This window comes from Felis catus, chromosome C1, assembly GCF_018350175.1.
Source record: "Felis catus isolate Fca126 chromosome C1, F.catus_Fca126_mat1.0, whole genome shotgun sequence".
Taxonomy (NCBI): Eukaryota; Metazoa; Chordata; class Mammalia; order Carnivora; family Felidae; genus Felis; species Felis catus.
In genome coordinates, this window is record NC_058375.1 from 125,240,826 (window position 1) to 125,266,349 (window position 25,524).

General features: G+C 42.0%; 3 long non-coding RNA genes across 4 annotated transcripts; all 3 read left to right on the top strand.

The window, feature by feature from the left end:
• The first annotated feature begins 599 nt into the window (after nucleotides 1-599).
• On the top strand, nucleotides 600-10,300 carry LOC111561969. The gene is made up of 4 exons (XR_002745042.2): nucleotides 600-992; nucleotides 3,718-3,849; nucleotides 6,245-6,266; nucleotides 8,527-10,300. It is a non-coding gene; the product is annotated as an uncharacterized LOC111561969 (long non-coding RNA).
• A 172-nt stretch (nucleotides 10,301-10,472) lies between these two features.
• On the top strand, nucleotides 10,473-15,154 carry LOC123379385. Its single transcript, XR_006583773.1, has 3 exons — nucleotides 10,473-12,371; nucleotides 13,233-13,456; nucleotides 13,663-15,154. It is a non-coding gene; the product is annotated as an uncharacterized LOC123379385 (long non-coding RNA).
• Nucleotides 15,155-15,314: 160 nt separating this feature from the next.
• LOC111561970 lies at nucleotides 15,315-24,441 on the top strand. 2 transcript variants are annotated; one of them, XR_006583137.1, is made up of 4 exons: nucleotides 15,315-18,756; nucleotides 20,979-21,055; nucleotides 22,015-22,732; nucleotides 24,329-24,441. It is a non-coding gene; the product is annotated as an uncharacterized LOC111561970 (long non-coding RNA). The 2 variants fall into 2 exon arrangements; XR_006583136.1 differs by lacking the exon at nucleotides 15,315-18,756 and adding an exon at nucleotides 19,844-20,380.
• The last annotated feature ends 1,083 nt before the right edge of the window (nucleotides 24,442-25,524 follow it).

A 25,524-nucleotide genomic window follows, 5' to 3' on the forward strand; every position in this document is an offset into this window, starting at 1 on the left:
GCTTTGTGTGATTTCCTTCCTCTAAAATCATTTCATTCCTTTGAAATTTCCCTTATGGCCATAATAAATAAGGTGAATTTTTGTAACTGTATCCTCTGTGCCTAAAGTGAATGTGTCCTCTACAGTGTTATGTACATGTGGACATATATATGGATATAGCTGTAGGATTCAGATGGTTTGCTATCAAGATCTCTATCTTATGGATGTTCTATCTGCTTTGACTTACTGAGAGAGGGTTAAACCTTCCTGTCTGCTTGTGTATTTGATTGTTCTTGCAGTTGTGTCCTCCTTTGCTTTCTCTGTTGTTCAGCTATTGCCCATGGGAGATAGGAGTTCAGAAAGGAAGGAGAGAACACTCAGAAGAGGTGACAGGGAGCTGGGTTCAGAGGCCCAGAAACCAAAAGGTTGGCCAAGTTTCCAGGGAGGAACTGTCATTGGGATGGCACCTGGTGGTGCACCAGGCGAGAAGCGGCTTTTCAAAAATGAGGTCACATGGGGTGTCCATATTGCTCTACCAGGGGTGAAGGCAGCTGATTGGTCCAGAGAGAATATAAAGGTTCCAAGTTGCTAAGGCAACACCCAGACAGGTGAGGGCTTGGAAGAAGAAGGATCTTCCTCTGCTCCACCTGCTCCTGAGAGTCCACGTAACTTGCTGTTTGTGTCTTGCTCACCTAGTGATTTACTGACCTGCTGGCCTACTAACCTGTCTGAACCCTCCTCCCTCCCCTCTTGTGCTTGATCTGATCCTGATACTGTCCCTGACCCCCTTCTTCTCCTGACACACCCTTCCCTAACCCCACCCCTTTTTTATACTCCTCCCCCATCTCCAATTACCACCCCTCCCCACTTCTCCCTTGCCCACCTATACCCCATCCCTGTCTCCACCTCCTGCCTGGAACCCTAGAGTCCCCTTAAAGGACCAGGACAGGAAGGTGCAGAGGCTGTTTTTCCGGCTCCTTGTGCTTGGGTGTCCCGATTACCCAAACACAAATGTGAGTAAACATGGGACATTGGTGGATTCTTCCTTCCTACTGGGTTCTTTCACACTGTGGTTAAACAACAGCTTTTCCATGGGGCTTTTGATGGGAACTTCAGAAGAACTTCATTTCTTCCTGAGGACTGAGGACCACAGGGCAGGTTTCTCCACCAGCCTGAAGTGGTTGTGGCCACAGCTGTCCACATCATATTCTGGGTCCTGTCTGTGCTGCTTGGTCCAAAAAGAGCAGTGTTGACAGGATGTAAACCCAAACATAGTAGGTTTATAGTGTCAAGAAGGAAGTATTTGTGAAGATACTAAAAGCTATTGAGCTGACTGACTTAAATAGGTGTTTCTATGATGTGTGAATTATTTCATTAAAGTTGTTTTTAAAAATGTCAAGAACTCTTATTTAATAAGAACTCTGGGTATTAGACTGGCTCCTGGAAGCCCTGTTAAGATGCTGCTTCAAGCTTTGTAAGCTTAGGTCCATCTTATATGTAGTTCCTTTTCCACTCATCACACTGTTCATATTTGTGAAGTTTGGTAGCCCTGGGAACAGTGGGAACTGGAGCATTGGTGTTGGCACTAGAGTGTTAAAAAGTGAAATGTCTTTGGGCTCTGTGCTTCCTGGTTTGTTGACTTTTAGCAACTTCCAAGGCATCCCGTTGCCTCTGGTCTTGGAGGCTGCCCCCAGGGACTCAGTGTCCAACTGTGTTGATGGGAGCCTCATAAGCCCAACAGAAACTCAGTAGCTGTATCCTTCTTGGACATTTACAATAGGAAAATCACTAGAAATGACATGATTAGGAAGTGAATGAATTGTTGTCCTTTCTTTAGCTCAGTATGTGCAGAGTGTTGATTTACTCAAAGCAAGAAGGGTTCTGAATGTCCTTAGGATTGTCCAAATATAATGAAATACCTGGTTCCCAGTGTGACTATTTCACTCTATTATTGAAAAGCAAAACTTGTACCCCTAGGACAGTGAGAGAGGCAGACAGACAGACATACAGACAGGGAACACCATAGAGATAAGTAGATTTCTTATGTTGGCATGTACCAGATCCTTAGCGCGGGATCTGGAAAGTGCCAGGAGTCAGGAATAACCCTTGCACTGAGGCAGAATCATTCCACACAAAGGCCTCCCATATAAATAGAATCAATTCTATTTCTTTTGAGACTATGAAGGAGGAAAATTCTTGATCATCTTGATGAGAATTTCCCCCTGTACCTAGGCTGCCTCACAGATTGGTTCAGCTCTCTCTCCCTACCTCATCTCTGAATTCTTCCAACAACTAACTTGTCTTGCATTTCCCACCTCCACCTACTCATGGCCATTGACTGTGAGAACCTAGTGTTATTGGCCCCATTGGACCTAATCTAGTTCAGCGTCAACTACCAATATCAGCAGCCAGACAGCTGCCAGATGCACCAAGAGTGCCCATAGCTGAAGATGTTTTACCTTCATGACAAGATGGCCTCTGTCTTTGGTGCACTTGAGACCCATGACCAACCATTGTGCTGACAGCTACTGCTTTCTTTCAAACAGTGGCTAGTCAAAGACAGTGTCTATTTCCCACCATTACACATTTTTTTGACCTCCTCTCTGAGAGCTGAAGATGAAAATGTTACAGGTTTCAGAGGCTACTTTCTAGACAGGTTCATTTGCACAAAATTAAGCTTGGTGTGTAAATTAGTGTGAATTGCATTGTGTTTTGCTCCTAAAATACTTCTAGGTCCAGTTTTTGTAGAATGATATGTGTTCTGTTGTTTTGGTGACCATATCCAGGAATTTTGTATTCTTTTAGAAATTAATTTTCAGGGTTGCTATTCATTGATTTGGACAATACCATGAAATAGAAACAGGAATTCCTTTCATTGTCTATTTGGAGATGTGTGTTCAGGTAACTTAAAATCCCACAGATGTTATCAAAATATACTAGATATCACCTGATTATGCAAATCTTTATGTACCTCAGAAATCTGACATTTTGAGCTGTGATTCAGAATCAAAATGAACATTGAAAGAAAACACCAAAAAATGAACCATAATGTGTAATTTATTTTTTTGGAATAATAATCCCGTATTATTATAACAGCAGTTGCCCATCTCTCTCAGATATATCCGTATCTGTAAACATCTTTTTCTAGAACAATCTCATTTGTATCTCTAGTACATTTTGTGTTTTTACTTTCTTCCATTCTTCCATGAATTTGGGGCATGTTTGGAGATATTCCAAAGGATTTTATCCAGGTACTTTACAAATGTACAATAGAAGTTATTGACTTCTTATCTACTATAAATTTGCATTTTCTTAATTTTTCTATTTTACATTGGCTTATAAATTCTTACTATTTAAAACACAGTTGCAATGTGTTTGTCAGCAAAATAAAATTTCTAAGTGTTGCCTATTACATCTTTCCTACAGCTTCAGTGTCATATAATTTATATAAAACCAACACCTTTTTAAAGAACATAGTTTGTTGATATTTGACATATGTAAGCAGCAATGAAACCATCACCACAGTAAGATAGCAAACACAGTCTTCACATCCACAAGTTTGTTCCTGCTCCTTTGTAAGCTATCTGTCCTCTTGCTCTTCCATGAGGAGACATTTGAGAGGTGTGCTTATAACCTTCTGGAGGCTGGCAGAGGGTTTATAAAGATGATTCTTTGTGACAGATATATTGTAAACATCTTTAAGATTCCTCATCATATTCCTCTCCAATATTATTTCAGCCTGTCCATATTTTGCCTGACCATTTCCCTCTTGGCTCTGATGTGTTTGAAATTCTGTGGAAACATAACATTATTACTGCCTCCATGGGAACTTGTGCTTGTCTAATTTACCTCTGGAGAACTGTTTTCGCTGTGAGTATACTAAAGTACCTTATAGATAGACTTGCCATCATAAGGAAGCAGAAAATTTTATAGTCACTGGACCTTTGATATGCACTCAGTATTTCAAATTTCCCGCTAATATGTTCAATTTTCATTATGATTTAGATAGAAATACGTTAAAATTTCTGTAGAAATGTCTTCTTTGACCTATATGGACTTTTTTTAAAATTCAACTGTAATTAACATACAGTGTAATATCAGTTTCAGGTGTTCCATATGATTCAGTGATTTCATGCATTTCTCAGGGCTCATCACACGTATACTCTTGATCTACTTCACCTCTTTCACCCATCCCCCCACCCAACTCCCCTTTAATCCATGTCTTTTTGAGAAGCTTGTTATTTAATCTCATTTTTTTGTCATTCCCCAACTAAGAACTTTTTGTTCTTGATGTCTAGTTTGAGTCATTTGTGATCTGAGAGCATACTTCCTAAGATTTCATTCACTTTGTTCACATCTCTCTGTGACGTCTCAAGTACCTGCTCTAATTTTATAATGTCTTCAGGGAATGACTCTGGTCAAAGAAGCACTGTTTGCACTTTGTGGAAACGTTTGTTGTCATTTCTGTTGTTGCTTGTGTGTGTGTTTTTTTTAGCCATCTCCCACTTCCTTTCTGATTTGAAAACCTTTATTGTTGGTGATGTGGCAAAAATCATAGGACCTGATTTGATAGAGTTGTTTGTCAGTTCAGGAAATAGCCAACTGCATAAGCTGGGTGTGTCTGCTGGGTCAGAGGCATCTTTTAGTCCAAAGATTTTATCTTTACTTTTGTTTTCTCTGAAACTCTGAAACAATTTGTGGTTCTGGGCTTTATTATGGCTATTGGACTTGACAAAAAATAATTGGTAGTAAATGGTGCATTGGTTATTAATTTAAAATAAGTCTTCCATTTCCATTATTGAAGATTAGTAGTTTGGTATCTCTTTAATAGAATGGAAACAGAGCGTTTGGTGAAAAATAACATATCTACCTTAATTCTCTTCCTTAGAAATTGTGGTTGAAATATCACCAAGTAGAAAGGAAATTCTTTCTATAGCTTATTCTACTTCTAAGTTTTTATTATGCTAGGCCATGGCTACATTGTTCTAGAGTGTCTCCTGAGGCAGAGGAAATAAAAACAAAATTAAACTATTGGGGCTACATCAAAATAAATTGCTCCTGCTCAGCGATGGAAACAATCAACAAAACTGAAAGGCAACTTAGTAAATGGGAGAATATATTTGGAAATAACATAGCTGATAAAGGGTTAGTACCCAAAATGTACGAAGAAATTATACAACTCAACAGCCAGAAAACAAATAATACAATTTACAAATGGGCCAAAGTCACAAACAGACATTTCTGTGAAGAAGACATTCAGATGGCCGACAGACACATGAAAAGATGCTCAGCATCATTCATGATCAGGGAAATGCAAATCAAAGCTACCACGTGATATCACCTTACACCTGTCAGAACAGTTGAAATCAATAAGACAAGAAAAAAATTAGTGTTGGCGAGGATGTGGAGAAAAAGGAACCCTCATGCACTTTTGCTGGGAATGCAAATCGCTGCAGCCATTTTGAAAAACAATATGGAATTTCCTCAGATAATTGAAAATAGAACTAATTTATGATGCAGTAATTGCCCTAGTGGGTATTTACCCAAAAAATACAAAAGAAAAAAAAACTAATTCTAAAGGATATATGCACCCCTATGTTTACTCCACCATTAATTACAGTAGCCAAATTGTGGAAGCAGCCCAAGTATCCATCCATAGATGAATGGATAAAAAAGAGGTGATATATACATACATACATACATACGTACATACACACACACACACACACACACACACACACACACATACACACACAATTATTATTCAGCCATAAAAAGGAGTGAAATCTTGCCATGTGCAACAACATGGATTGATATAGAGGATATAATGCTAAGTGAAGGATAAATACCATATAATTTCACTCATATGTGGAATTTAAGAAACAAAACAAATGAGCAAAGGGGGAAAAAAGAGATGAATCAAGAAACAGATTCCTAAATTTAGAGAACAAAGTGATGGTTACCAGAGGGGAGTGGGTGGGGGGATGGGAGAAATAGGTGATGGTGATTAAAGAGTACACTTACCATGATGAACCCTGAGTAATGTACAACATTGTTGAATCCTGATATGTGCACCCAAATCGAATATAACACTGTATATTAACTATACTACATTGCACCACTTAGAAAAATAATTTATTTTGCTGAACCACACCTTTATTATAATACCACATTGGATTATGATTTTGACTTTTTGTCACGAACTATACTGTTATAAAAAATACAGTTTCTACATCAAATTTAATTTTCTTTATCCCTCTTCTAGGTAAAGAGTTGAGTATATGAAGGTAAGATTTCAGGCTTCTATTTTCCTTGTAATCTTGTCTTTTTAAATCTCTTTTTAAAAGATTCAAAACCCGACACAGGGCCCGATCTCACAAACCATGAGATCATGACCTGAGCCAAAATCAAGAGTCGAATGCTCAACTGACTGAGCCACCCAGTGACCTGTACTCTTAATACAGCTGTTCAATGTGGTTTCTAATTCAACTAGAAGTAAAGACATTGACTTATCAGGTCTAGTTAGCTCCTTAACTAGTTAGCCCCTTAGCCTCCTTGTTTGCATCCTAAGTGACAACACAGATTGAGTTGCCACCAACTGAGACAGGTGACCAAGTAGAGGAAAAAAATCAGACAATTAGAGAGAGAGAAGCAGATGAGTTTAACTCTGGTAAGAAATTTTTAAGAATCCAGTGGCAGGAGTATTTTGGCATGACCTGCCTGCTGGGGGAAATGTACAGATTAAGGCATTATCTGAGCCTGTCAAGAAGCTCAAGACTTAGAGAAGAAGTTAGATATTGCCAGGCCAAGTGTGTCACTAGAGAGGTTTAAAACACGTGTTATGAGTCCTGGGTGGAGGGACACTCTCATGCCAGTGGAGAGTAAGTGGAAGTGAACAAGATGCAAAATGGGGCTAATGGATTGTGCATGAGCTTCACGGACTGTCCTGATTAAGTAACCTACAGATAGTGGGTCCTCAAATGCTGGTGTTGCTGTGGGGAATACAGCACTGCTCACATAGAGAAGGGTGACCTCAGGGCAGCAGAGCTCTCACATTGTACAAAGGTAAGTTTGCAGTCTGGGACCAAACAATAGAATTCAATGCCTATCAGAAGATTCTGGAGTACTGGGCCCTGTTCTAGGTGCTGTCCATGTGCTATCCACGTGTAAGGTGAGTGTTTCCTGCATGGTGTTTACCAGTGATGCATGTTGGGCTTTCACCATCTTGTGACTTGGGGAGGTGAAGAGTTATCCAGGGTCCTAGCCACTAAGTAGTAAAGCTGAGATTTTACCCAAGTGTGTTTGATTCCAAGACCATATCCACCTGAGCATCCCTCCCTGGTTCTCATGGACGGGACCCTGTGGAGCAGCAGAAAGAGATTGGAGGCCTCTGAGTGCCAAACAAGTGACATTTAGAATAATTTGTCTCTCAGTACTTGTTTAAATGTTTATTTACTTATTTTGAGATGGAGAGAGAATGTGTGCACGAGTGGTGGAGGGGCAGAGAGAGAGGGAGAGAGAGAATCCCAAGAAGCCTCGACACTTTCAGCATAGACCTTCACATGGGGCTCAATCTCACCAACTGTCAGATCGTGACCTGAGCCAAAATCAACTGATTAGGCTCCCAGCACCCGCCTCTCTTGTTATTGTCGTTGTTATTGTTATCTATCTATCTATCTATCTATGTATCTATTTAAAAGATTTATTTATTTTTGAGAGAGAGTGGGAGTGCAAGTGAGGAGGGGACAGAGGGAGAGGAGGACAGGAGATCCGAACCAGGCTCTGTGTTGACAGCAGTAAGCCCGATATGGGGCTCGAACTCATGAGCAGTAAGATGATGGCCTGTGCTGAAGTTGGATCTCAACTGGCTGAGTCACCCAGGTGCCCCTTTTATTATTTTTAAAGGGTGGGTGAAAGTGGGGGGAAACCTTGAAGAAATTAGGTGGGTTATTTTTTCTGTTTGACTTTTGTTTTTAAAGTAATTGCACTGATTTTTTTATTTGATCATGAAGGACAGAATATAAGTATGTAGGATACTTGATTTTTCTCCATTTCTCGTCTGGTGATGTCAGAGCAATTTGAGCTGTTCATATATTCTAAGAAGGATGTTGCTTAATGATGGGATATTAGGGGACACTTGGGTGGCTCAGCCGGTTGGGTATCTGACTTTCGATTTTGGCTCAGGAAGTGATCTCGGGGTCATGGGATCGAGCCCTGCCTCGGACTCTGCGTTGAGCCTCAAATATGGTTAAGATTCTCTCTCTCTCCCTACCCTTCACCCACTCATGTGTTCTCTCTAAAAGAAAAAGAAAGAGGAGAGAGAGGAGAGAGAGAGGAAGAAGGAGAGAATGAGAGAAAAAATAAAATAAAATAAAATGCCACTAACTAAAACTTGCTTTCTTCAGGGACCATAGTAATGCCAAAATGTTATATGTGACCACAGTGCCAGATCTTGTGCCTTTGCTGTTGACACAATGGGTGATTTGATTTTACTGGTTTTGGTACTAGTCTTAAGAGATTTCTGTTTTACCTTTTTGGTTAATTTAGATCAAATTTCTGAGAAGATTAAGTACTACATGAAGAAAAATGCAAAACGTGCAGAGAAAATATCCATTTGTGAACAGAAGGTATAACCATCCCCCCCCTTTTTTTCATTTTCATGATTTCACCTGGAATTGTGTTCACTTCTGGTTCACTGATTTTGCCATCTCCTCTTTCATCATCATGTCCCATTTCATTCCATTCTATACCAGGCTAAATTCAAAGCAACCATCACATATGTAAAATACCACATTCTTTATTTTTGTAGTGGCTTACCCACCAGAGATAGGTTTTTATGTCATCATAATTAATATTTTTGAATTCTGAATCCTTTATTACATATTTGTGTGGATCAATGGAGCAAAGAAATGTGCTCAAGAAACCATGTGGCAAAATAAGCTTCCCTCTTATGAAGCACATAGATGTAAGACAAAAATCCCTTCTTTGTCCTGGGGCACCTGGGTGGCTCAGTTGGTTAAACATCCAACTCTTGGTTTCAGCTCAGGTCATGATCTCATGGTTCGTGAGTTTGAGCTCTTCATCAGGCTATGTGCTTATGGTAGGGATTCTTTCCCTCTGTCTCTATCTGCCCTTCCCCTGCTGGCTCACTCTGTCTCTCTTGAAAAATAAATTTAAAAAAGATGTTAAAATCCCTTCTTTGTCCTTTAAAAATGGAAGTAAAAGTAATAAGTATTCCTGATGACTATATGTTTTGTTGAAGAATAACAATGAGACACTTGAGCACACTAATGAATTTTTTAATGACATCATTCCAAGTGTGCAGGCTTTGTTGCAATCTGAGAGAAATCAGAATGTCAAGAATCGGGGCTTCCTGAGTTACCATATTTTGATGTTTGAGCCCTTTTGGTCATTGGGTAAATTAAGCCCCTCAACCTTGCATGCCATTCACTGCCGTTTCAAGCAGTAACACCATAGTACCTCTTTTATTTAGGAGTTAGGCAGAATTTGTTTTCATAACCCTGGCTTAACTTTTATATGATTCAGTCCTGCTGGGAGAGAGCACTAGAGGTTTCTCACCATCTTGAACAGTTCTGTTCCTCTTAATGCAGAGCAGAGAATTTTGAAAGTGAATCTGGTGACAATATTTCTCTTCCATAAAGAAGAGATTGGAGCTGTTTGGCTTGAAAGATTTTACACTTTCTTCGTTTTTTCTTTGTCATCCAGTTACAGTTCCACTGTCTCAAAACCAAGACGGTTGTTCTGAAACATTTACACCTTCCACTGTTCTCTTCATCCTTCATTTCTTTATGTGTCTGGCTTTTCTCTTTGGCCCAAACTGGATCGAATGTTTTACATGATACAGGGACTGGCTGTGGGGTATGTTCTATCGACAATGCTTCTTTGTGACACAGTGTCCAGTGTTTGTTTGGAAAGCCTAGTACACATTTTGTTTCTATCCTACTTGCAAATCAGGGAAAGGAAAAATCTACAAAGAGCTTCAAAGGTGCTATTTTAGTAAACACTTCAGAAGTTTCAGAAGTAAATTCCCTCTATTTCCTGCAGGATTTCCATTGTTCACTTTTGCTTTGAAGAAGAACTTATCTTTGTCTTAGAACATTAGATTTATATGTTATCTACTGGGTGATTTTCTTCTTGGGACGTAAGTCACTAGAGAGAAAGTTTTGCTTAGGTTCACTTCTCCCTTAATGAAGTTCATACCAGCAAAGTGAAATCGAAGTCTGAAGAACAGCCTGTGCAGAAAGAAAATGCTCAGCTTAAGATCCACAAGAATCAGGTAAAAAGGGGAGCCTGGGTGGCTCAGTCGGTTAAGCGTCCGACTTTGGCTCAGGTCATGATATCACAGTTTGTGAGTTCGAGCCCCACATCGGGCTCTGTGCCGACAGCTCAGAGCCTGGAGCCTGCTTCATATCCTGTGTCTCCTTCTCTCTTTACCCCTCCCTGCTCACACTCTGTCTCTCTCTCTCTCAAAAATAAATAAACATTAAAATTTTTTTAAAAGAATTAGGTTAAAAGATTTACTATCAAATGTTATATAAATCAGAAATGAACCTCATTACTTCCTTTTTAAGTTTCTCTTCTTTAACTGTGGTAAAATACATGCATTAGAAAGTTTCCCATCATGAACATTTAAGTGTACATTTTAGTAGTGCTAAGTGCATTCACATTCTTCTGTAGTCATTCCACTTTTCTCAAATCTGTCTTAAAGTCAGGAGATAGTAGTGCACACGTCAAGGATTCGATGCAGGGAGTCTTGATGTCTCATAAGTGTAACCTGGAAGAGGTGTTGCTTGGAGGGAAGAAAACCACCCTTGGTAGAATGAGTTTGCTCTGGGAAGGTAAAAAGTGGCTTTCTGCCTTGGGAATCCTGTCCTTTCCCCTCTCCCTCCTCATGGCCACACTCGTGGGAACAGGTGCGCACATTCAACTAAACTGTTTTATGCTTGACAGGCAGCAAAAGGGAACTGGGGACAACTGTGATGCACTGAGGTGTGTGTGTGTGAAAGGGCCAAAGGAAGCCAAATGGGAAACATTGAAGAATGTAGACGTTCGTGATGGACTGTGTGGACAAAGACAGAAGCTCACAGAAGAGTAAGACTTTCAGGAGTTGTTACAAATGCTGTTGTAAGAATGAATGTGTCAGACAGTGGGGATAATTATACTTTCTTTGAGCACATTTAACACCAACCATACTTTTACCATAGTAATCAGTAAAGAATTGTGTTTCTCCCTTCTGCCTTGATTTCTGTGATCTGCACCTTCCTTCACTTTGTGGAAACCTCAAGGTTCATTTTCATTGTTCTTTACATTTCAGTCCCATCATAGAGACATAACTGCCATATGTCTATATTTTTTTGCTATAATCTAGACATTGGGTAGGAAATATTGGGAGGAGAATTCAGGTGTACTGTGATGGTATCTTGCTGCAGATGAGATGGGAGTTTATGTCTGGTAGGAGATCAGGGGTGCCGGCATTACTGAATCCTGTGAACTCAGTTTTCCTTCCTTTCCCTCTTTCTTTTTCCTTTCCTTCCCTTTCTTTCCCTTCCCTTCCCTTCCCTTCCCTTCCCTTCCCTTCCCTTCCCTTCCCTTCCCTTCCCCGCATTCCTTTTCCAGGAGACAATATTCTGAAGGTAGCCAATTTACATCATTTTTTTTTGTCAGTGTATTTTGCCTTCTTCTCAACTGGTGTCTTTGAGGTAGGTGGCAGGAGTTCCCTCATGAACTGTAGAAATGTCCAGTAGATCATTGTACAATGTTAATGACACCATGTCCAAGAAAGATGTCTCTGTGGCAGTGTCATGGCCCCAGCCTTGATTGAAAGTTCAGGGCTCTTGGGAGAAATCAGACAATTCAGGAACCCCTGCGTCATCCTTATGTGTTTAGTTGTGATGAGTTGGCCAGGCTTAGTTTTGTACATTGAAAAGAAATAACGCTTATGGAGTCCCAATCACAAGAGCCTGATCCTGTGAGGGCACTTAGTGCATCTCATGTGGGCTTTTTATATTTATGTGATGTATAGATGAGTAGGAATAGAGAGCTGTGAAGAGAAGCTCAGAGTTGCCAAAGACTTGCCAACACGCTGGAGTTGAGTTTGTTTAGTCCCTTAATGGTGGGTGCCAATGCTTCCCGCTGGTTGTGTTTGTAGATCTGTGCATTTACGGGGAACGGGAGTGGGGACATTTGAGTCCTGCTTTCAGATTTCAGGGAGGGAAGAAAGGCAGAATTTCACATGGGATACCAGGTAATCTATGTTTCTTTCCCCTGTAGGAAGCTGGGACTGAAAGAATGGGAGCAGGTGGAAGGGGAGAAGCAGCTGTCAGCTGCAGAAGAGAAATGAAATTAGCTGCAGAAGAGCTACGGAACTACAAGTGAGTTCATCTCCTACCAGCAGCTCACACGACACCCATTGTATTACTTTGAAACTTTATACAGTGTTTAGACCCAAGTAGCACACAAATATACACAAACATTCAGGGAACAATTTCTACAGAGACTTCAAGAGAAATGTGACATTTTCCAGATGTTAAGTTAAAAATATTAATCTATGATAATGTAAGTTGCTGCAGCCACTCTGGAAAACAGTATGGAGGTTCCTCAAAAAACTACAAATAGAACTACCCTACGACCCAGCAACTGCACTACTAGGTATTTATCCAAGGGATACAGGTGTGCTGTTTCAAAGGGACACATGCACCCCAATGTTTACAGCAGCACTATTGACAATAGCCAAAGTGTGGAAAGAGCCCAAATGTCCAATGATGGATGAATGGAATAAAGGAGATTTGGTGTATATATATATACAATGGAGCATTACTCGGAAATCAAAAAGAATGAAATCTTGCCATTAACAACTACGTGGATGGAACTGGAGGGTATTATGCTAAGTGAAATTAGTCAGACAAAGACAAGTATCATACGACTTCACTCATATGAGGACTTTAAGAGACAAAACAGATGAACATAAGGGAAGGGAAACAAAAATAATATAAAAACAGCAGGACAAAACATAAGAGACTCATAAATATGGAGAACAAACAGAGGCTTACTGGAGGGGGTGTGGGAGGGGGGATGGGCTAAATGGGTACAGGGCACTAAGGAATCTACTCCTGAAATCATTGTTGCACTATATGCTAACTAATTTGGATGTAAATTAAAAAAATAAAATTAAAAAAGATATTAATCTAAACAAGTTAATTCACTAAAGATTTCCTGATCCCAATGCTGGCCAGACTATGTGGAAATGTGGTTCCTGAACATGTTTCTGGAGGTTCTGGAATGATTACAAACCTCAGGAAGCAGTTTGGTGGAGGACAAATCACATCGACAAGTAGGACCATCCCATTTTAGAGACCCACTTGTAACCATGAGAAATATGACAAGGATACACGGAAAAGAAGATTTGAACTTTATGATGAAAGACCCTCATTGCAGGATTAGGGAGCTGTCGCCACAGGTAAGGAGACTGTGTCAACGTGGACCCCACAGGCATTAAATAATAAATCCAAGATGATGTAGTGATGGCTTTGAGCTTTCTGTACTCTCCTCCTCATGTGAAGTGTGTCTTATATGATTGGGTCGTGTGTATGAGAGTTCAGTTCTTATAATGGGAACCTGGGCCAATTAACATCACCCTCAACATTGTGCTTCATCTGATTAAAGTGATTGCACTCCCAGGAGAAGAGTAGAAGAAACACAAGAACAGCTGCAGCAGTCAGAGCTCACCTTCGGACACCTGGTAGGCTGCACTCTGCACAGTAGTTCCTGAGTGCTTCAGCACCTAATGCAGATGATCATAACGGGCCACTGAATCTCTCCACATGGGTTTTTACTGATGTGCTGACTCTTTCAGATTGCTCTTTGTGAGAAGGCAACCCAGGACAACTGGGTAAGAATGTTTTTCTCTCCTCCTCTTGTGCACACCCTGCCACAGCTGAACGTGGATGTGTTTCTCTCTCCCAGCTCAGGGCTCATGATCTGGAGAGGGCAGTGGCAGAGCAGAGCAGGGAGGTAGCCTACTTGAAACACAGGTACATGATTTTGACATATTTCTTTTAAGGGAGCTGTGAGGTTTTTAAAAAGGCTAAACTATTTGGTGTCCAGTGGAGGCCTGGGTGTGGTAACTCTTAGTGAAACTGATTCATCTCAATCCTCAAGACTGGAAGTCATCCAAAGACAGACGCTTCCAGAGGAATTCAGGAGGCACAAACCAATGGCAAGAGGACCTGACAGGGCGATCCCTCCATGGAGAGGTACAGAGCATATTGTGAAATGCAGTAGCTTAACTTCGGCGGCAACATCTGCACAATTGGCTTCTTGTTCCAGTGGGTGTAATTGTTTGGTCTCCTGCAAACAGTCCCAGGTGGTTACTAGAGGTTGTGACCTGTTACATAGGTTGTCTCACAGTGGTGACAGGGCACTGGTTCCCTCAGTTGCCCCAGCCAGCAGGGCTCTTTGGGTCTGTCCCTTGTGAGTGGTGGAGCTCATGCCCCTCCACTGACTGTGGGCCCCCCTGCAACCTCCTGGTTACACTTAACTGGAGAGTGGATGCTAGAACAGATGTGGGTCAGTCCCCCTTCCACCTTGAGACAATGTTGAAGGCTTTTTCTTTTGTTTCACATGAATAACATGAACAACAGCATGAATTGGAGGCTGTATGTCCCGAAGAGCTTTCTTGATTTGGCTTTTGGATAAATCCTCCATAGAAAATATGCTTTCTATAAAGAAAGCAGACATTTCTTTCCTCTGTTTGGAGGTGCCTTTATTCTTTAAAAAGTTTTTTTTTTTGTATTATGAACTATAGTACTCCATTAGTAAAGTAAATCCTTGTGAAATGTCACTCCTCTAATGTTATTTTATTAGTGTAACTCTAAAACTTCAGGTCATTCCACACAGAATTAACCTTTCCCTACCTCATTAGTATTAGTATAGTATTAGTATAGTATTAGTATAGTGTTAGTATAGTATTAGTCTTTTAAAGGCCATTTCTGTTCATGAATACTTACATAATCCCTTGTCAGATACATAAGGTAGATGATATATACAGTAAAACACTTGAAAAATCCTACCAATGCCTTATAGAAAAGGATAGTGTGCTGTTCATGCTGATGTTTACTGACATTATGCTAACTAAGCCACTCTTATTTTAATTTTTTTTAATGTTTATTTATTTTTGAGACAGGGAGAGACAGAGCATGAACGGGGGAGGGTCAGAGAGAGAGGGAGACACAGAATCCGAAACAGGCTCCAGGCTCTGAGCTGTCAGCACAGAGCCCGATGCGGGGCTCGAACTCATGGACCACGAGATCATGACCTGAGCCGAAGTTGGATGCTTAACCGACTGAGCCACCCAGGCACCCCAACTTATTTTAATTTTTAATCTGTAATAAATTGTCATTTCCCATGATGTGTTGTATTAGGAAACCCTTCTTTTAGTGTTGATTTCCACTGAATTGAGCCCTGACCTGTGCACATTTGGTTGATTATCAAATATCCAACCAAAGCCTTCTGGCACCTTCCTCAAGGCTCCCCTGAGTCCCAAGGGGTCACCTCTGCCATTTGAAAAACCCTATGTTTCTGGTAAGGGACCTGACTGTAGGAAGCAGTGGAAGACGGTGGAAGAAGGCATGGAGGTTTTTTTGTTTTTTGTTTTTTCCACCCAGTCTATGCAAGTCAGAATAAACCTCCATCCCTTCTTTGGCCTCTATCAAATACAGAACCTGGTGCAGCTTCTATGAGGAACAAGAATTCTGTCCCTACTATGAACACGGAGAAGGGCAAGGGAAATGATGTGACCATTTTCAGTTGTAACTCTCTCTCTGGGATCTTTTGTCTCTTTATACAGCACTCTCTCCTGGTCTTGTCTCAAGGTTGTGTGTTCTGAGATATATCTACAGTGTTATTTACTTTACAAAGAGTAAAACTCTTTCCCAAGAGCCCACAGGCCTCTCTGTTCTTAGCTTGTTTGTCATCTTTGATCGTGCCTCCAGCAGCCATAAGTATGTTTAGAGGCTGAGGACCACAGGGCAGTCAGTCACTGTGTGTTTGTGGAAATAACATGAGGAATATGACATCTCCCTTCACACTGATGTCTCCTGGCCTGGCTCGCTTCTTCCAGACCTCCTTTCACGGGAATGTTACTGAAAACTGAGACAGAATTGTTGTTATTATTTTACTCCTTTTCTGTCCAGAGTTAGTCATTAACCTGTTTAGAACATCAATTGTAATCCTCACTAACTGAAAAACATGAAAAGCCCAACTTTCTGAGAGGTGCTTGGCAATTTTGAATGCTCTTATTCAAAGGTTGTTTTTTTCTAAATTTCATAATTCATCAGTTTTCCCATCTCTTTTGGGAAATGTGCTTTTGCAGAGTCACTGCAGCTGTTCAAATAGTAAAAAATATTATGAATTCTCAGGGAAGACATATTTGCAGTAGAAAATGTACACTGGAGCTGAAGGAATAGAGAGTGAAAGTCAGGTCTGATGTGCCAGTTTCTGGAAAAGAGCTGATGCCATATTCATGTAACCAGGTTCTTTTATGGCCTCTGTAGCTGTAATAGCTGGCATCTTCTATTCATATCTTAACTGTCTTTTCCACTTTGATATCAGAACACATTCATTTTAATTCTGTCATTTAAAATTCCAAACATATTTTTCCACGGGACAAAATTAATCTGTGTGTCACAGTGTACGTAAAAATTCAGCATTACCTGTGAATTCACATATTATCTATAACTTTTCCTAACTAAGTCCTGTAGGTGGCACTGTTCCTGCAGAAAACACTTTCCCAACTCCCCTATAGGGCTCTAGGGATGTCATCTGCCCATAGATCTTTGTCCTTAGGACAGCAGGTCCAGAGAGGAAGCCAGGTAAGCAGAGGCTGCCAGCAGGACCTTGCAGGCAGAGCTGGTATCAATTCCTGCTTCACCTTTTGCAAGCTGTTTACCCTCATTCCTCTTAGAACCTATTTCCTTATATTTACAGCAGAGTGTAGCTGGTCATCCTTACCTCGCAGAGTTCTGAGAATCAGAGCTCGGGCATGAAAGGCCTGTAGAAGGTTCTCTCATGAGTCTCCGGAATGAAACAACTCATAAGAATTAACTGGAGACAGACTCAAGATTTCAGTGAATGATATGAAACCATAATTCCCCATTGTTATTTCTGCTCTTAATATGCCAAGACAGAGCTGTTGAGGTGGTGAATGGCTGCATGGAGAGTAGTCCTGGAAATAGATGCCTGTGTGTGTGGAACAGACATTCTTTAGTAGTCTGGAATTATCTCTCTGATCCTCTAGGACCGGCCACTTCCTTCCTACATTTGCAGACATAGCCAGTACCATGTATGCTGCCAGAAATTTACTGTCTTGGTTTCTCAAACTCCTAGAAGGTCTAAGTGGGACCCAGTGGGAAGAGTGGAGTTTTGTGGCACTGATGCTGCCCTGTTGAAACCAGGTGGAGGGGAAGGAGACAGGCACTGTTCCTGTTTCACCGCGGTTCAGCTATGTTAGTGTTGGTGTTGGTGTTGGATTTTTCACCTTTTACCCTAACACATCTCAAAAGTTTAATATCTGTCCTCAGGACAACGTGGCTGCCAGAGCATTTCCTTCTTTCCCAGAAAGGGAAACTATCCCATGGGCTGCCCTTTATCACAATTCATGGGCTCTGGGCCACCCCCATCTTCTCCACCCTGGTGGCCTCTGGGACCTCACCCTCCACCTCCACCTCTACCATTTGGTAAGATGATCTGAATAGTAGTAGTTGACTTATAAAACACATTTCATCTTTTTTTCTTATTTAGTCTTTGGGGAATATGCAGGGATGGCATCACAGAGCTTTCAGGTCAACCTGACTGAGGGCATTGCAACATTCTCAGGACATGCATGAAATGGGCTGTCATTTCCACATGGTGAGCTGGGCAGCAAGTGTCTCTAATAGAGAAGAAACAGGCCTTATACAGGGTGATAGACATAGCACTCCTTAGGATGTAGCTTGTTACAGAGACCACGTGTTGGACTCTCTGAAGGATGAGACACACCCCTAAATTTATTTCTAGCTAGTTGAGACCTGAGCTGTTCACAGTTGCTTGATTAATTATGAAAACACCTGAACCAGGGCCCTGTGGAATCTTCCTCAAGGGTCAGGGTCAGATCTTTTCTCTTGACTATAGTATTAGTCTAAGGACATTTCTATTCAGAAATAGTTATATAATACCTGCTCACATGTGGAAGGCAGCTTATAGATAAGCTGAAAGATTGAACAGTTCTCCTGGAGCCAGAAGAAACACACCCATGCTCTTCGGTTGATTTATTGATGTTATCTACCAATTGACACTCTCATTTTAATTCTTATCTGTAATGAGATGGTGATTTATTACCCCTAATGTATATTAAGAAATGGCTGTTTTAGTGACAATTTCCAGATTTCTATTTGAGTTGACCTGTTGAAAGTTATTTGACTAATTATGAAGAACAAGAACCAGGGCCCTATGGTTTCTTCATTAAGATGATGGGATGGATCTCCCCCATCTCGCTGGGGTCACCTGAGGCTTGTGGGTTACTCTCTGCCTCTCTTCATGGTCCTGAGTGTGAGGAAGAGTTTAAGATGTCACAAGATGTGGTGTTTGTTTGAATTCTGCACAGTCTACTAAAATCAGAACACACCTCCATCCCTTCTAGAGCCTTTAGCCAATCCAGAAGCTGCTGTCACTCCCATGAGTCACAACAACAAGGACTCTACCAAAAATGCCAAGAAGGACAAGGTAAATGCTGGGCCATTTTCAGTTGTACATCTGTCAGGACACCCTCATTTGTGATTCAGCATGCTCTCCAGCCTTTTCCCTGTTTTGTGTGTTGTGCGATATGTCTGCCTGTTTCTATTTGCCAAGTGCACAGCCTTAACCCAAGAGTCTATAGGCTTCTCTCTTTTCAGCCTGTCACCTTTTCCTGGTAAGTTTAGTAGCCAAAGGAACTTAGAGATTGAGGACATTTTGGTTTTTCCCATGTGTTCTGGAAATACACCAGGAAGATACACTGCACTCCATACTAAAGTCTCTAGGTTTGTTGACTCCTACCATACTGCCTCTCTGTGGGATCAGTGTTGTTATTTTCCTCTTTCTGGTCATGCGATGATGCATTAACGCTATCTGTTAATTGGAAATGTGAAAAGACGCCCCTCTATTTTTATATTGTGTGCCTTGTACAATTTAGAGTGGTCTTAGACAAAGTCACTGTTGTAACTCACCACCTTCACATCTTCATTGGTAAATGAGCTGTTTAGAATCCTTCAAGCTGTATCTTAGGTAAAAATATTCAGAACACAAAATCCTTAAGTTGTGTTCACACAAGCAGATTCTAATGTGTCTCCAATCAGTGTTAGAGCTGATACCATCACTCATGACACATCCCTGGGAATTGATAACAAAATCAAAACACGTTCACATTATTTCGGTTACATAAATTTCTTCCTCTTTTTTCCCATATGATGTATTCCTCTGTCTTGTAGTATGCTCAAAATCAATTCCTTATAAATTCGGATAAACACATATGGGCTTAGTAGACATTGACAAGTAATATTTTTGTCACAGTGAACACTTTCTCACTTCCCCTGCAAGACTCCAGGCATCCTGAACTCCCAGTGGCCTCTTAGGCCTCTGACAGCACTTCCAGAGATGGGGAAGACCCCTTTCTCAGGGAGGGAAGCAGAGGGGGCAAAGTGAGGGGCTGGCAGACAGAACTTTTTCCCAGTAGTAGCTGTGGCTTTTTTGTGCAGATCATGAGCTGTTTATTTGCACTCAGTTGTCTGTGTGTGTGTGTGTGTGTGTGTGTGTGTGTGTGTGTATTCTTGAAGATGCCAAAAACAGAGCTTCTACAGTCACTGTAGTGGAGAGATGCAGGGTGATCCTGGACATAGACGTTGGCCTTCTGGAATATGCTACTTCATTCATTTGGAGTTACTTCTTTTAATCCTCTAAGGTGGGATCACTTTGTTCTACATTCTCAGACATGAGCAGGGACATGTGGTGACAGTAGTTTAACCTCCTGCATTTATTTGCCTAGGCTGTAGGTGGTACCCAGTGGGAGGGATAGAGTTGTCAGGTAGTGATGCTGCTCTCTTGGATCATAGTGGCAGAGAAGATGCCAGGTGCTGACATGTACTTCTCTGGGTTTCAGCTACTTTTGGTATTGGTTCTCTTGTCTGGCATATGAATGTAGCTGTCACTTCTGTACTGCAGGGCAGTGTGGATCCATGGGGACTTCCTCCGTTAACTGGAATATTCTGCACACCCTACCCTACAGGCCACCCTATGGGCTCCTGGGCACATCTACCTCCTCAACCTTGGTGGCCCTGGGGACCACCCTAAACCCCTCTACCTGCACCACTTGGTAAGATGATCTGAGCAGTATGAGTTGACTTGCAAAGCACATTCATCTAATTTTTGTTGTTGTTGAGTCTTGGACAAGGTGCAGAGGTGTTACCACAGGGCATTATAATGCAAGAGAATTGTGTCTGCCACCATTACCACATTCCTCGAGTGTCTCATGACCCATAGATCATCTTTGTGTCATTTTCCCCACGCTGTGTTGGTACAGGTGTCTCTTGTGGAGATGGAATGGGGCTGTATACAGAAAAGCAGGCATAGCACTTCAGCACATGTGTGCCATACACAGTCCATGTGCTGGGCGGTGGGAGGCATGAGGCTCAGCCTAACGTATATCCATCCAGTTGAGCCCCCAGACATCCACAGTTGTTTGATGAGTCATGAAAACACCTGAACCCGGGCTATAACAGGTCTTCATCAAAGTTTAAGGGATGGTTCTCCCCTTCACCTTGGGATCACCTGAAGCATGTGGGATACCCTCTGCATGTGATTGGGGATATGACTAGGCCAAAGAGTTTAAGTTGTTTGAGGAATGAGGTGATTTTTTTTGTCTTGTCTCTGAACAATCTACTCCAATCAAAATAAACATCCATCCCTTCTAGGGTCTTTTGCAGATCCAGATTTTGCTCCCATGATTGACAATAACAATGAATCTACCAAAAGGACCAAGAAGGATAAGGTAAGTGCTATGGACATTTTCAGTTGTAACTCTTTTGGGAAACCCTCATTTTCCTTCAGCAGTCTCTCCTGGCATTGTGTCTGTTTTGTGTGTTGTATGATATGTCTACTTGTTTTTCTTATTTTGTAAATGCACAACCTTAACTCGAGTGTCTCTGGGCTTCTCTATTTTCATCCTGTCAACTCTTTGTGGTGAGTTTAGAAGTCAAACATGGTCAGGGATGAGGACCTGAGGGCTTTTCCAGTATGTTCCTGAAAATAACCCAAGGAGGATGACACCACACTCCACCTGGAAGTCTTCCGGCATGCCTCATTTTTTCTGGACCTCCTCAAAGTGGAATCATTGCTCTTGCTGTTACTTCCTGTTCTGTTTCTGTCTAGGGGATTAACATGCTCAGAAAATCTGCAGTTATCCTTATGGGAGGAAAATGCAAAATGCCTTCACTCCAATTTTATTTTTGTATGTGTCATTTAGAGTGGTCTTAGACAAAGCAAATTTCATACCCGTCAACATTAAGCCCCCCCCCCCTTTTTTTTTTTTTTTGTAAATGTGCTGTCTGGAATCCCTTCAGATGTGCCCTGGGTATAAATATCTGAAGTATAAGAGATGAGATATTTGTCCTAGAAAACATGCATTGGAACATGAGTGGTGAAGAGAGAAAATCCGTACAATTACCTGCATTGTAATTCCCCACTGTGTCCTTCATTTGTGTTCACCTGAGTATGTTGTCTTGTGTCCTGTGTCACGGTTACAGGTGAAACATGGAAATGTACAGCAGAAATGAAAGTGTATTTGTGTTAATTCTGTTATTTAGAACTTCAGCTCATTTTTCCAGAGGACACGATTACCCTGCAAATTGTACTGTACTTAAACTGAGAAGTACCACTGAATTAAAATAAATTACCTAAGCCTAACTAAAATGAATAGGTAGCATGTTTCTCTAAAACATGCTTTTCCAGGTTCTCTGCATGACCTCAGGATCCCCATCACCCCATGTGTCTCTGTGCCCATGGATAACACTTCCAGAGAGGAGAAGACCCCATTGTCAGGAGAGAAGCAGATCGGGCACAGGAGGGGGCTTAGAGGAAGAGCTTTGAGCCCTGAGGGCTATGATTCCATGTGTGGACACTGGCCTTGTCATTCCTTCTTATTTTGTAGTTCTTCACGTACAAATAAGCAGCCTCTGTGGTGGAGGGGGGTAAGGGGTGGTGGTTGATCCTGGACTTAGATGCCTTCATATCAGGAATATGCTATTTTCTTAATTTTCTCCATATTCACTCCATGAATTCTCTAGGACAAGAGCCCTTGCTGTTCTACATTTGCAGACATGTGGGGACACTAGTTTCTTCCCATAGCCTCTGTTCCCCATCCCCAAAGCTCTCAGCGGAACCCAAAGTATGGGTAGAGTTCTTTTGATGCCGATGCTGCCCACTTGGAACCCAGTTGTGGGGAAACTAGTAGGAGACGAGCACTACTTCTTTAGGTTTTCGCTTTTTGCCAGCGTTGGTGCTTGGTTCTGTCCTATGAACACAGCTTTCATTTCTGTTCCACAGGCCATTATGTATGCAAGAGGGCCTGGTCCTTTCCTAGGTTCGCCTTGCAGGCTGTACCCCATGGATGGCCCTTCATCACCAGCTCTTACCCCTCCTCCACCATCTCCTCCACATACTCAATTTGGTAAGACGACCTGAACGGGATGAGTGACTGATAAAGTGTATTCATCTTCTTCATGATTGACTTTGTGCGAATGATGTCGAGATGGTTGTGAGTGTTGGCAATCCAACTGCGACCTTCCTGAGGACGCTGTAGCATATCTCAAGTTTCTCAGGACATACATACAGTGGGCAGTGTCATTTCCCTGTAATGCAGTGAGCTATACGTTTCTCTTGTCAAAATGAAAGAGGATTTTTTACACGAAATCAGACATATCAGCAGTACTGGTGCATATTTTACAGACACAATGTTGTGGGTTCTGTGACAGATGAGACACACTCCTAACTTTAGGTGCTTCAGGTGTCCTGAGTGAAATGGGGCACATGCATTATATGACACAGTACTTGTGGTCACCATAATGGAAGCAGCAGTGAAGGAATGGGGGAAACTTGAATCACACAGGAATAGAAGGGAAGTTGTGGACGGCAAGCAGAGTTTGAAGAGGTGCAGAGGGGAGGGTGTTGGGGTGAGTAGGATGGATTTGGAGGCCTTTCATGACAGGGCCCACAGTCTAGGCAGGGAGCATGAAGATATATGCAAGGAACTGCTTCATGGGTTCAAGCACAGTGCACAATTTAGTCATCATCTCTGGAATGTCAAGGTTACCACAGTGCACCCGGTTCATAATCTAAAAAAAAGGATTGTTGTTTCCCTTGGTTTTCTGAAGGGTCTGCACACGTATGAAAGAATGTCTTGGAGATTTGGTAATTTAAACTTGGTCTTAGGAAATTCTTGTCTGCCTAAATTTGTGTATCTCAGTGATACTAAAGGTGAAGACAGGTTGTTGATCAGCGGAGCGGCTTCTTTGGCCTTCAGCCTGAGTCACACTCTTGGTGGGGAATTCAGAGTTGAGGAGGAGCCTCCCCTGCTGAACTCCAGTCACCACACCCCTGCATCTGCTGTCACCACCCTGCCTGTGGGTTTGCATCTCCGGAACTTCCCTCACAATTTCCTGAGGCTTTGCCTGTGTTCCTGCTGTCTCAGCCCTAATACCCACTCTCAGTGGGGACATCTCAGAGCCTCAGGTTTGTAATCTGAGAAACAGGGACAATGTTGGTGTCTGAGATCAGTATGATGAACAGGGGATAAGCAATAACGAATTTGTAAAATGTATGGGACGAATGGGCACTCACCCTTCTCAGGGTGGAAATGAATGTTGCCCTTCTCAGGGTGGAAATGAATGTATCTGCACACAGAAGATCATCAACAGATGTTCATTCAATTTCATGCAACTAAGAGTATAATGCCTGAGGCTGAGAGATTGGCAATCACTATTTTGGCAATCACAATTTCAAAAGATATGGCAAGGACCCCAGTGTTTTTTCTATGAAAATTCAGGTCCTACTTTACAAAGAAGAAAAAGATAACTATGATACTGTGTACATTCAGGGATCTATATCTAAGATTTGAAGACAGTCATCTTCCCTTGTAGGTAGACACACAGATGCGGCCACACAATTAAGTGTTCATCCAAGGCCACAGATATATTGTTGAAGACAAAATGCATAGAGGACAACAGAAGATACCATTGCAATAACCCACAATCTCTTTGCCTTACAGGAGAATTTGAAGTTTGAAGAGGACCCTGAACTGTGACAAATGGGCTGGGTGATGTAATATATTTAGAAAAGTTGTCTGATATGCGTATTTAACTAAATTCTTTCCCTGACCAATCCTTTCCCCTCTATTTTGTCTTTCCTCACTTCCCCTGATAAACCCATCACAGTTCTGACTCTGTGTCAGTATCTGCTTCCAGGAGGACCTATGGTCATTCTATTTTGATGTACACAGTGTGACTCCTGTATACATGGTCACAAACAGGTAGAATCTACAGTAATAGGGGCAGAAGATAAGTCCCTATTTGAATTGTATTGACTGCACATGTCCCCCTGGTTCCTTCTGGGGTGGTGGACACAACCTTCCTCTAGATCTGGTGATGGTGGTGTTCACTCCTCAATAGGTACTCGCAAGCACACAGCGCCTGCTAGTCACAGTGGTGTGTGGTGGTCAGCAGGGCAGCTATCAATCCCCAGGAAGTGGCTAATTCCTGATTGCAAGAAATGGATGAGGGGTCAGCAGTGTCTCTGGTAGAACAGTGAGGAAACCCTGCATTAATCCAGATGTTGTGGACTCTTCCCACCTACCAGCTACCTCACAATAGCACCAATCCAGGTGGGAGCTGAGGTAGACTCATGGTGGTAGTTTTTGGGGTGAGACTTTGATGTGCCATATTCCTCCCAGTGTTTTCTTTTTTTTCCCTTAATTTTTTGCAATGTTTGTTTACTTTTTGAGCGGGAGAGAGAGAGAGACAGAACACAAGCGAGAGAGGGGCAGAGAGGAGAGGGAGACATAGAATCCCATAGCAGTCTCCAGCCTCTGAGCTGTCAGCCTAGAACCTGACAAGAGGTTCAGACTTACAACCCATGAGATCACGACCTGAGCTGAAGTCAGACGCTTAACTGAGCCACCCAGGCGCCCCTCTTCCCACTACCCTTAGTGAGGGATGGGCAGGGCAGAGGTCGATGACATGATACCCTCTCCTCCCTCACCACCAAGGCAGGGTTGGTTGTAAGCATCTGGCTCTTTCCAGGTCCTCAAAGGCCATGCATTCTGTCCCCGAGCCCCTGATGCCTGCAGGGCCCTCCTTCCTCCCAGGTTGTGGAGGCAACCAGCCCTCCAGCAACTTTGAGGTCATGGCTGGGCCACCAAGGGCTCAAGGTCTGGCTGTCCACATGCTTCCCAGGAGTAGCTTGGAA